This window comes from Danio aesculapii, chromosome 19, assembly GCF_903798145.1.
Source record: "Danio aesculapii chromosome 19, fDanAes4.1, whole genome shotgun sequence".
Classification (NCBI taxonomy): domain Eukaryota; kingdom Metazoa; phylum Chordata; class Actinopteri; order Cypriniformes; family Danionidae; genus Danio; species Danio aesculapii.
The window spans coordinates 6869823-6882258 of NC_079453.1; the positions used below are offsets into that span (position 1 = coordinate 6869823).

Here is a 12436-nt window from a genome sequence, read left to right on the forward strand (position 1 = left end):
CGTGAAGCTCTAAATTGAGCTCAGGTACATTCTGTTTCCACTGATCATTCTTGAGATGTTTCAGCAGCTTAATTGGAGTTCGCCTGTGGTCAATACAGTTGATTGGACATGATTTGAAATGGCATACACCTGTCTATATAAGGTCCCAGGGTTGACAGTGCATGTCAAAGCACAAACCAAGCATGAAGACAAAGGAATTGTCTGTAGACCTTTGAGACAGGATTGTCTCGAGGCACAAGGCTGGGGAAGGTTACATAAAATTTTCTGCTGCTCTGAATGTTCCAATGAGCACAGCGGCCTCCATCATCCATAAGTGGAAGATGTTTGGAACCACCAGGACTCTTCCTAGAGCTGGCCATCTAAGCTGAGTGATCAGGGGAGAAGGGCCTTAGTCAGGGAGGCGATCAATAACTCAATGGTCACTCTGTCTTAGTTCCAGCGTTCTTCTGTGGAGAGAGGAGAACCTTACATCCTTGAGTGGCCCAGCCAGAGCCCAGACCTATATCATATTGAACATCTCTTGAGAGATCTGAAAATGGCTGTACACCGTCGCTTTCCATCCAACCTGATAGTGCTTGAGAGGTACTGCAAAGAGGAATGGGCAAAAATTCCCAAAGACAGGTGTGCCAAGCTTGTGGCGTCATATTCAAAAAGACTTGTAATTGCTGCCAAAGGTGCATCAACAAAGTATTGAGAAAAGGCTGTGAATACATCTGTACATGTGATTTTTCAGCTTTTTTATTTTTTATAAATTTGCAACAGTTTCAAAAACTCTTTTTTTCAAGTCTCAAGTTTCAGTCTAAAACAAAAATAACAATTGATGCTTCCCCTCCATTTTTTTCTCACATAAATATGTAGTTCATAATGCGGACATAAGCAATAGGTTGCACTTGAAATAATAAGTATACTTTAAAGCAGTGTTTCTCAACCACGTTTCTGGAGGACCACCAGTTCCTCCAGTAACGTGGTTGAGAACCACTGCTTTAAATATATTCAGACATCATTTTTATCGATTAAAGATAAATTGTGTTATTTTCTAAATTAATGAATAAATAAATAAATAAAAAAAATTACTATATTAAATAAGAAAAATGTTGTATTTTTGGTAAATAACTGAATAAGGATATAGGGTTAAATGAATCGCATTAATTACAGAAAATAAGTTCAAACATCACCACAGCCCAAAATAAACTCAAGGCAAGGAAACAGCCTAGTAACAGCGGGGCAAGAAATGGCGACAGGAACATGCATTTTAAATCACACACGATTCTCCCGCTGAAACGCAAGCATTAATGGGAATCATTGGCAGTAGATGCGCCAGAATCCTCACATAATTACTGATGGTGTGGAAACTGAGCCGCTGGAGGCCCCGCCCACTCGCGCGCTCCCGCAACCGGAGACTCACGGAGGTTCCGCTGCTGTCAGACTCCGCCGCTCAACGCTTGCCAGACTTGGATAAGAGTGCACGGAGGGACTTGGGGCCGGAGAAAGGATTCAGGAGCTGCAATATCTGGAGTCATTCGCCAGTGGATTGTGTCCGTTCTGTGAGGTAAATAAGTCTGCTGATGCATGCTCGCTCTTTTAAATGATGACTTTGCCCTGGCGACCGCGGAAGCCACCCCTTCTCCCGTTAAACGGACCTTGATGTGCTTCGCTGGACGCGGTAAATGCTCATGAAGCCTCGCTAGAGTTTGGTGTTGCTATATTGGTTAGAGACGATTTAAATGTTGCAGTGTGTGTTGCTTTATTTCTTCTTTTTTGAGCTCGGGTTTTCTAACGGAGCACTATCAAACATGACACCGGGAAGCTGCTTTAAAGCCCACCGGAGTTCGTCACACTCGGTAGATGCGAACATCAGGCGGTGTATGTGTGCATGTTCCCCAAATGACTGCGCTCTTCTGCAATATGTCATTTTTTGGTCATCAATGTTTTATATTGATGTTATGATGCTTCAGTTTTTGCACGTTCAGCCTCTCACTGAGGAATCTAAACTTTGAGCACACATGTCTACATGTCAAGGCGATGCAGTTACGTTAATGACCGTAGAATTACCAAAATAATGAGTTTAAGTAAGGTTGTTCGAGTAAATCTGCTCAATATCTTTTGTCAACCTCGTTAAACTGGGTAAATAATTGCGTTGTGTAGCTAACTAACTCGATTAATACCCAACGATGTTTAGTTTAAGTCATTTTATGATGTTACCTCATATACAGTATATATATATATATATATATATATATATATATATATATATATATATATATATATATATATATATATATATATATAATTATTAGTCCCCCATTGAATTTATTTTCTTTTTTAAATATTTCCCAAATGATGTTTAACAGAGCAAGGAATGTTTCACAGTATGTCTGATAATATTTTTTCTTCTGGAGAAAGTCTTATTTGTTTTATTTCGGCTAGAATAAAAGCAGTTTTTGTGGTCAAAATTATTAGCCCCTTTAAGCTATTTATTTTCCAACAGTCTACAGAACAAACCATTTTTATACTGTACAATAACTTTTCTAATTACCCTACCCTGCCTAATTAACCTAGTTAAGTCTATAAATGTTACTTGCTGTATAGAAGTGTCTTGAGGAATATCTAGTCAAATATTATTTACTGTCATCATGGCAAAGATAAAATAAATCAGTTATTAGAGTTGAGTTATTAAAACTATTATGTTTAGAAATGTGTTGAAAACATCTCTCTGTTAAACAGAAACTGCGGAAAATATATACAGGGAATATTGGGGAATATATATATATATATATATATATATATATATATATATATATATATATATATATATATATATATATATATATATATATATATATTTATACAGTTGAAGTATGAATTATTAGCCCCCCTTTTATTTTTTTAATTTTTTAAAATATTTCCTAAATGATGTTTAACAGAGCAAGAAAACTTTCACAGTTTGTCTGATAATATTTTTTTCTTCTGAAGAAAGTCTTATTTGTTTTATTTCGGCTAGAATAAAAGCAGTTTTTAATTTTTTTTAAAGCCATTTAAGGTCAATATTATTAGCCCCTTTAAGCTATTTCGATAGTCTACAGAACAAACCATCATTATACAATAACTTGCCTAATTACCCTAACCTGCCTAGTTAACCTAATTATCCTAGTTAAGCCTTTAAGCCACTTTAAGCTGTATAGAAGTGTCTTGAAAAATATAGTAAAATATAATTTACTGTCATCATAGGAAAGATAAATAAATCAGTTATTAGAAATGAGTTATTAAAACTATTATGTTTAGAAATGTGTTAAAAAAAATCTCTCCGTTAAACAGAAATTGGGGAAAAATAAACAGGGGGGCTAATAATTCTGACGTCAACTGTATATAAAAACACACACACACACACACACACACACAACCGCACTATGTGGTGTAACGTTCTCATTTGTGGAAAGCAAAGTATTGTATCTTTAGTTAATCATAACAAGTAAGTAAAATGTTATTAAACAACGTAAATAATAACATTGTGTAGCTAACTAACTCGATTAATACCCAGCGATTTTCAGAATAAGTCATTATATAAGATGTTGCCTCATATGAGCAGTTCCAGCGTTATGGATGTGACATTTGCAGCAAAAACTCCAAACATAAATTCACATAGAAAGTATATGCTAGCATTATATTGAAACATCTGTTTATATTATCTAAAAGAACTAACCACATAGTTATAGGATCAGAAAAATATTAATCTGGAAACATTTTTTATACTCTGAATAAGGAAAATGACAGCACGGTTTGATGTTTGGTCGACCAATCAGCAGAGAACGAGCATGTATAATTCCCGCCCACATAGAGAACATATTTTAAAGCTGTTTATTAGTTTTGGTTTTATCGCACTTTCATTTAATGTGTGAGAACAGAAAGGTGATGAAAGCAAAAATATATATTTGGAAAAACAAAATATTCATGTTTGTGAGAAGGTTAAATTTGGCATAAACGAGCCGTTTGTTAATTTTTCTGTTTCAGTACGTGGACCAAACAGACATTGTGAATGATGCTTTGTGTTTTGTTATGGATGGAGTTCGGGTTAATGATTAAAATCCAAGTGAATATGAAATCAGCTCTCAAACACTAAAGCGTGACTAAAACTTAAGCCCTGTTCACACTGGAGAGTGTGTGACTCAGCCTGAGTGTATAATGCAATGACTAATTTAAAAAAAGCTATTGACACCAGGCATGATAAAATGTGGCATGACAAAGCAGTTTTATTCATTTATTTTTATTTTTCACATGTGTGTTGATTATTTTTGCATTTCAAGTGGGAGTCTGGTGGCGCTATAGCATTGAAAGCTGGTCTGAAAACCAGTGTAGGTGACAAAGAAGAGGTTTTGGGGAAAAATGGATGTCAAGTGTTTGTTATCTTTGGTATCTGATTAAAAAATATTCTGATATGTTCTGATAAAGGTCATGGTGACTGCAAAAGCATCAACAAACAATATGCAGTAATAAATATAATTTGTTTATTAGACATTTTAGGTGTCATAGTAGCACATTTCTTCTGAATTCATTCACTGTTGTATGTCGTGGAGTGGGTGGCATGGCGGTTCAGTGGTTAGCACTGTAGCCTCACAGCAAGAAGGTCGATGGTTTGAGACCTAGCTGGCTTAGTTGGGTTTTCATGTTCTCCCCATGTTGGCGTGGGTTTCCTCCGGGTGAGTCGGCTTATCTGATTTCGGAATATTAAAAAACAAGCCTTTAGTCGTTTTTGTTTTCTGGTCATCGTATTTTTTCTTATTTGAAATAAAAAATGAAAATCAAATCATTTTTGAATTTTGCTTTTCCGTTTTTCACCATGAAAAAAAAATTTTTTTTTGATTTTCTTTTTAAAATTCAAAAACGAAAGTCAAAAAGCGAATTGTATTTCAATTTTCGTTTTTTAATTTTAGAGCGAAAATCAAAAATACGGCTTGTTTTTCGTTTTTTCAATACTTGTTTCTAAAATGAAAATCCAATGACCAAAAGATACACTGACCACAAATACTGGTCAACCAGTTTTATTAATGTGGTGCGTGAAACCAATCAGATATCCAATCTGACAGTATTCAGGTACAGTAAAATAACAATTAAAAATAAATTGATTCAGTAAAACGGTATTAAAGTTACAAAAGGTACAATTTCTTATGCCTTAATGTTTTTAAATGATTATACAGTCATAGGTCTCAAAAACACATGCAAATTATATGAATTATCACACAGACTCAACATTACATATAATGTCATGTGACTATTGCCAATGATATCGATGACTCTTACGAATGACTTGACCTACTATTAAGTTGGACAGTATTCATTCACATTCTGGTTTTGCCTATGCTACATGCATATATGAATGCAAACAATGACTCTATTCCACTGTTAGTAATTCTCAAATAGCATGAGCTTAGGTGTCTTTGTTGCTGTGATCCATTAATGGTGTGAACAAGAGTTTAGCGCTCTGGTTTATATCAAGGCAAACCTTTCAGTGCATGTGACTTTTTTATTATGAAGCAACATTTGATCTTGAACTCCTTTACGGCGTCTCAGGTCATATAAGTTTGCATAATTGATGGTCGGGTTTTGTGGCATTCTGACTGACACAGAACTTAATGGTATCTACTTGCTGCAACTGCACACACACATATATCCCAGATGCCAGCATCGCTTTCCTTGATTGGTTTTCTTATTTGATAAGGGGGGAACTTTTGCCATGGATGGCCCTGGAAATTCAAACATCTCTTTTGATACTTTTGGCCAAGCTTGACGTTAGAGATAACTTGCTAGACAGCTGCTTTATGTAAAGTGATGTGAGCTTAAAGAAGGCCTGAAGACAGCCTGGTGAAAGGGGTGGTTCTTTTTTCTAAAAAAGTGGACCTTTTTTGCAGTTATACGCCTCATTTTGTATTTAATTGTGAGATTTGAAATACTGCATTTTAGATCAATTTTAAGCACTATTTTTTTGCTGAATTAGTTTGTTGGATGGTCAGCATAACCACACTTTTTGATGTACCAAAAATATTTCCTTAACGTTTAGAATAAAGAAATCTGGAAAAATATTTCTTTTAAAAATACAAATGTGGGCGGCACGGTGGCGCAGATGGTAGCAAGTTTTCCTCACAGCAAGAAGGTTGCTGGTTCGAGCCTTGGCTGGGTCAGTTGGCGTTTCTGTGTGGAGTTTGCATGTTTTCCCCGTCTTCGCGTGGGTTTCCTCAAGGTGCTCTGGTTTCTCCCACAATTCCAAAGACATGCGCTATAGGTGAATTGGGTAAGCTAAATTGTCCGTAGTGTATGTGTGTGAATGAGTGTGTACGGATGTTTCCCAGTGATGGGTTGCAGCTGCGTAAAAACATGCTGGATAAGTTGGCGGTTCGTTCCGCTGTGGCGACCCCAGATTAATGGAAGGACTAAGCTGAAAAGAAAATGAATGAATGAAAGAAAATACAAATGTTTTACATGATATATCTTTAGAAAGCAAAGTTTTCTATTAAAAACTGTAGCCTATTGTCTTTTATTAGGCAAATAACAAACTGCAGGGTGTCCATGCGGTCTTAAATTTTATAAACTAAATTTTAGGCCTTAAAAAGTCTTAAATTCAGTAAAATGTTATGTTGTAGGTCTTAAGTCATTTTAAACAGGTCTTAATTTTGCTTTGTCCAAGTAAAAGCTACTCAATCGGGCCAACATCCATCCAATCACCAACGATACATCTCAATAAAACCTAATTTTTTTCACATTTAAGTTTTATTGCAAAGAGATACAATTCACAACAGCAGTTAGACATTTTACAGCAAACTCCTCATTAAATTCCCTAATTAGGGAAAGATAACTAAAGGCAATTATATGATTCCTCATGATAATACAGGGCCATTAAAAAAATCTTAGTGTTTAATCCTAAATAAGTTTAAAATGTCATTTTTAAAAGTCTTAAACAACACCGGATCATTCTAAAAGCGTAGCCCTATATACTTTTCTAGAGATCGTGAATCATGTAGCCAGAAGTACGTATGGCTGCATGTCATTTTTTAAATGAACGCAATAGGGTGGTATGACGCTGGTTAATCTGTGCTTTTTAAAATACAATTGGTTGCTTTTAGTCAAGGGGGATGGTGGGTCAGTGGATCAGTCGGTCAGTCAGTCAATCAGTCAGTCAAACAGTCAGTAGACGGTGGCCTCTGGTGGATTTACGAGAGAACCGCAGGTGTGTATGGCACTCGCGAGAGAAGAATTTGAGATCTCAAAAAGCATACACAGTGGCCTCTTGTGGATTCGCGCAAACAAAAACTGCAAAAAATATAGCTCCTGGCATGTGTTTGGGACTCTCCAGAAATGTATATAGAGGTATGTTTTCAGAAGGAGCCTGGGTTGGTCTTGAAAGGGCCTCAAAAACTCTTAAATTTGACTTGATGAAACCTGCAGAGACCTTAAACTGGCCAGCACATTCAACTTTTCTCAGTCAGAATTTGGCCATTTGAATAATAAATATTAAAATAATAATAATTTAGAGCTTTACTATTTTTCTAGCCTCTCTTGTAAAAAAAGTACATTTGAAACTGCATGGGTAACAACAATAGCCAAATTAGTATTCAAATCCATTTTAATATGGGTTGCTTTTGGTGTTTCACACCTTTTTATTGGACATTTTTTCTTTCAAGAGTAAGGTCCAAGATTTAGTATAAATGTTACTTATATTAGTGAAAGATTACTTCTCTTATGTCTAATTGTAAAATAAAAATATTTGTTAGCATTGGGCAAAACTGATTCGCTGAATTCACACCGAAGCAACAGCCAACAGAGGATTCTGCTTGGTCTTAAAGCCTTTTTGATGGGTTATTTTCACTATTTAGGATGGCGTAGCAGTCAAAATAGGACAAATGAGCTCATGTATGAGACTAATTCTGTACATTTGTCAGTGAGGTGTGGGTCTACTGAACCACGCGTACCCCCTTGGCTATAGGCCTGTAAAGGCATTGTTCACCCCAAAAATACTCACTACTAGTTTACTAGATTTTTTTAAGATACTAGTATTCAGTTTAAAGTGCAATGTAAAGGCTTAACTAGGTTAATTAGGTTAAATATCCAGTTTAGGATAATAGGGCGAATCAGTGTATACTATGGTTTGCTCCATAGACAATTGAAAAAAATATTGCTTAAGGGGGCTAATAAAAACCTTAAAATGTTTTTTTTTTAAATATTGAAAAGTTACTGTGAAAAATATCCTCTTTTTGTCTTCAATTGACAGTCAAACAGGTACAAGGGTGAATCAGTAACAACAGAATGTTCAGTTTTTTGGTGAACTATCCCTTTAAAGTGTAAAAAGGAACGTATTTGTGTTCTTTCAAGGTTTCCAGCGGGGCAAATCCTGCAACATTCATCAATTACAAACACACAATTTGCTTAATATCCAAAAACAACCAGTCAAGATGCTGATTAATTGATGCAGTGGGCTGTATTTCTGATTGCGTAATGATTCATAATTATAGGGGGGAACGCAAATTTGCAAAAACGGTCATTCAATCAGTGGCGTTTTATTGAATAGTTATGCTATAATAAACCTACATGACAAATGAGTATGAATTAAAATGGAGACAAAAAGGCAAACTTTGCACACAAGCCTGAGCATGTGCACCATTAACCAGAAAAGCACAGGACTCTCTGTAATGTCAATGATTCCAGCGCTATGGGCCATATTGGCGACCCAGCATTGATTTCTCACAGCAGTTGTTTATTAGGCCGACTTTATTCCTCTCTTAACTGGCAGACTGGAGTATGTTAAGGATGTTTGCACACTTAGATTAATGAACAGTTTGTTTTTAGGAATATATATATATATATATATATATATATATATATATATATATATATATATATATATATATATATATATATATATATAAACACAGTTGAAGTCAGAATTATTAGCCTTCCTGAATTTTTAGCAGTTACTCCCCAATTTCTGTTTAACGGAGAGCAGATTTTTGCACATTTCTGCATAATATTTTACTATTTATTTTTCATGATACTACTATTTAGCTTAAAGTAGTTAAGTTAGGGTAATTAGGCAAATCATTGTATAAAAATGGTTTGTTCTATCATTTGGACAATTGGAAAATTGGGGAAAAAAAATCGTTTAAGCGGGTTGATAATATTGACCTTAAGATGTTTTTAAAAAATGTTTTTATTCTAGCCAAAATAAAACAAATAAGACTTTATCCAGAAGAAAAATATTATAGGAAATTCTGTGAAAAATTGCTTGCTCTGTTAAACATCATTTGGGAAATATTTTAAAAAAGAATCTACATATATACTCACCGACCACTTTATTATATTTACTATATTTTTCCAACTGCTCGTTAATGCACATTTCTAATCAGCCAATCACATGGTTGCAGCGCAATGCATTTAGGCATGTAGACCTGGTCAAGAAAGGGAAGAAAGGTGATTTGAGAGACTTTGAACGTGGCATGGTTGTTGGTGCCAGACGGGCTGGTCTGAGTATTTCAGAAACTGCTGATCTACTGGGATTTTCAAGCACAACCATCTCTGGGGTTTACAGATAATATTCAGTAGAAGAGGAAATATCCAGTGAGCGGCATTTCTGTTTGCGCAAATGCCTTGTTGATGCTTGAGGTCAGAGGAGAAAGGCCAGACTGGTTCGAGCTGATAGAAAGGCAACAATAACTTAAATAACCACTCGTCACAACCGAGGTCTGCAGAAGAGCATGTCTGAACATACAACACGTCCAACCGTGAGACGGATGGACTACAGCAGCAGAAGACCACACCTGTCAGCTAAGAATGCACGGATCCATCCTGCCTTGCATCAACGGTTCAGGCTGGTGGTGGTGTAATGGTGTGGGGGTATTTTCTTGGCACACTTTGGGCCCATTAGTACCAATTAAGCATCGTGTCAACGCCACAGCCTACCTGAGTATTGTTGCTGACCATGTCCATCCCTTTATGACCCCAGTGTACCCATCTTCTGATAGCTCCTTTCAGCAGGATAACTTGCCATGTCATAAAGGGCAAATCATCTCAGACTGGTTTCTTGAACATGACAATGAGTTCACTGTACTCAAACGGCCTCCACAGTCACCAGAGCTCAATCCAATAGAGCACCTTTGCTATGTGGTGTAACGGGAGATTCGCATCATGGCTGTGTAACTGACAGATCTGCAGCAACTGCGTGATGCTATCATGTCAATATGGACCAAAATCTCTGAGGAATTTTCCAGAACCTTGTTGAATCTATGCCATGGAGGTTTAAAGCAGTTCTGAAGACAAAAGGGCGTCCAACTCGGTACTAGTAAGGTGTACCTAATAAAGTGTCCGGTGAGTGGATATGTTTAGTATTTTAGCATTTTATTTTAATCACACATGCAAATCTCTCTAATCCATCTGGAAAACAAATGCAGACTGCATCTGCAATTAGCTACCAGTTTATCATAGCTACTTAAACAAACCACAGCAGACCCATCCTCAAAAGCGTGTTAAAGTAATCCTTATTAATGCTGAAAGGGTGATGTTGTGCTCTAATGAATGGATGCACAGAGAGCTGCAGACAGTCAGCTACGCTATCACGATGTTCGCCCTCTGAATTCACCTTTATGCTCTCTGTCATGGCTCACATCTGGTGTGATGGAAATATAGCGATGCCCCTTCAGCCCTCCACCGAGACACCTGCTGCTCTTTACAGCCGGAGCTTGACAGAGTCTTCTGCTGTGGCATCCCTTTGGCACTGGTGTCAGAGTAAACCTGCCCTGCTCATCTGCTTCTAAAGCTTTTTTTCTTTCTTTCCAAGACCTAGATGACAGAAAATAGCAATTAGAAGCCTTCTCTGACAGAAAATAAACCTTTGAACTGTTTGTTTTTTCTGTCTGAGAATGCACTGGGGTTTTTTAATAGACACCAAGTCTTTGTTTCACTGGTCTGTTGTTTTCGAGAGCAAGAAATGATTGTGAACAAGGCAACAGTTGAAAAAACCTGAATATAGAGTGGGAAATAATGTAGGGCTGAACCTATTAATTGGAATTTGATTGCACTGGAAGATATTTGCTGTGACATTAAAGACATTTATTATGAAAAAGACTTGTTTTAAAGAAAACTGCTAAAGTATGGTCACTTTTGCAAACCTTTGAGTAGAAAAAAGAGACTACAGATACACACATTTCAATGGACGCTTCCTCCCTGAGTGTCATTGAGAGTTGTAGTTTGTTTTATTTGAGCTGATAGGAGTGGAATGAAGGCGAAGGCTGGCATGCTTCATTAGTCATAATATCACTGCTCAGAGATTGCTGTCCTGTTATTTAGTAGCCCTAGTTGGTCGTCTTCGTCCATTGACCTCCTATATGTTTTGCATGAGTGCTTTTGTGTATTAGCAGTGCTAAAAATGGCATCATTAATGCTATGTGTTCATCACACAACCTGACTGGTTTACATCTAGCTTACCTCAAGTATTCAAAGCGTTTATATTTATATGCACTGTAAGCAAAGACAAAGAAATTCAGACCCACTTTATATTGGGTGGTCACTAATATGTACTTACACTTAAATTAATAATTGGTTACAATGTACTTATTGTGTAAAAACATGTTTTTACATTGTACTTATGATTAATTAAATACATGCATGTTATTAATTTCATTAATTACATTTGAAATTACACCGTTGACCCATCCCTTATACCTTAACCCACTCTTAAACTTACCCATACCACCAAACCTGTCCCTAACCCTACTCGTATCCCACCTCAAGAGCACCAGAATGGTTCTGCAATACATTATAAACACAGTAAGTACACTGTAAAAAATGATATGGCAAAAACCACCAAACCTGTCCCTAACCCTACTCGTATCCCACCTCAAGAGCACCAGAATTGTTCTGCAATACATTATAAACACAGTAAGTACACTGTAAAAAATGATATGGCAAAAAGTCATGACAACATTTCTTCTTTAAAACTAATGCTACGGGGCGGTATGATGCTGCCGCTGGCTTCTGTTCCTTTTTGTGCTACCAGCTGACCACTTACCTCCATGTGGACATCTTTTTTACTGTTACCAGTTTGACCAGTACCTTGCTGTGTATGTTAGCGGACTTTAAATGCAGAGAGTAGTTGTCAAGCTTTTGAAAACATTGTCGGTTGGGTTTAGGGAAGGATGAGGGTGGGGATATCGGTCTGTTGGTCGGTCAGTCAGTCAGTCAGTTGACAGTAGCCTCTGGTGGAATTGCTTGAGAACAGCAGGCGCGAAGAGCACTCGAGAGAAATTTGAGATCCAAAGAGCATACACAGCGGCCTCTGGTGGATTTACGCTAGAACAGCAGGCGCGAATGGCACTCGAGAAAAATTTGAGATCCAAAGAGCATACACAGCGGCCTCTGGTGGATTACCGCTAGAACAGCAGGCGCGAATGGCACTCGA

The 12436-nt window shown here is 36.9% G+C and overlaps 1 protein-coding gene across 1 annotated transcript in view; it reads left to right on the top strand.

The window, feature by feature from the left end:
* The first annotated feature begins 1400 nt into the window (after positions 1-1400).
* The window catches only part of jupb (junction plakoglobin b), a 135702-nt gene continuing 124666 nt past the window's right edge, over positions 1401-12436 (top strand). The window contains exon 1 of the mRNA XM_056479321.1: positions 1401-1549. The gene's annotated coding sequence lies outside the window, so the exon portion shown is untranslated. The remainder of the gene's footprint in view (positions 1550-12436) is intronic.